This window comes from Macrosteles quadrilineatus, unplaced genomic scaffold (genome assembly GCF_028750875.1).
Source record: "Macrosteles quadrilineatus isolate MER2022 unplaced genomic scaffold, UCM_ALF_1.0 Scaffold_3__2_contigs__length_128488019, whole genome shotgun sequence".
In the NCBI taxonomy this organism is placed as follows: Eukaryota; Metazoa; Arthropoda; class Insecta; order Hemiptera; family Cicadellidae; genus Macrosteles; species Macrosteles quadrilineatus.
Window position 1 is genome coordinate 47,961,706 of NW_026542596.1, and position 623 is coordinate 47,962,328.

At 36.1% G+C, this 623-nt stretch overlaps 1 non-coding gene across 1 annotated transcript; it reads right to left on the bottom strand.

Annotated features, from left to right (window-relative positions):
• Positions 1 to 257: 257 nt before the first annotated feature.
• Positions 258 to 329, bottom strand: Trnac-gca (transfer RNA cysteine (anticodon GCA)). Its single transcript has one exon. It is a non-coding gene; the product is annotated as a tRNA-Cys (tRNA).
• Positions 330 to 623: the final 294 nt, after the last annotated feature.

Here is a 623-nt window from a genome sequence, read left to right on the forward strand (position 1 = left end):
AAAAAAAAACATAAAAGTTCCTGTAAACAATCCTACTTTGACAGTCCTCATTGTGTATTACAGCTTTTTGATGCTGCTTACTTCAAATTAGCTGTTATCATAATTGCAAAAAATATAATAGTGCTGCACTCTGTCGGTAAACCGTATAACTTTTTAATGCTATTGAATATCATAGAACCAACTTGTTTGGTCGGATTAGCTGACAAAATTATTTAATCAGATAGCTATTGGATCACCTCCTTAAGAAGCAAAAGTTAAGGGGGCACCCGGGTTTGAACCGGGGACCTCTCGATCTGCAGTCGAATGCTCTACCACTGAGCTATACCCCCGTTGAGAGATGAGCTCAAGAACGACACAAATGAAATATATAAAATAAGTCAAATTGAACGGAATTGGATAAAAGTTTAAACTTGCAGACTGAGACTACATATCTTGCGTAACACAAACTATATTGATAAATATAGAATTGAAATACCAGAGTCCATAATTATAAGTCGGGATAGTATATCGTCGTTGTCGATGTTTCGAGATTCGTTTCGGCTGTTGGTACCAACAATATTGGTAAGCACATAGAGATTGAATTATTATATCATACACCCGACGAAAGAGCCAGTTTTTGTTTG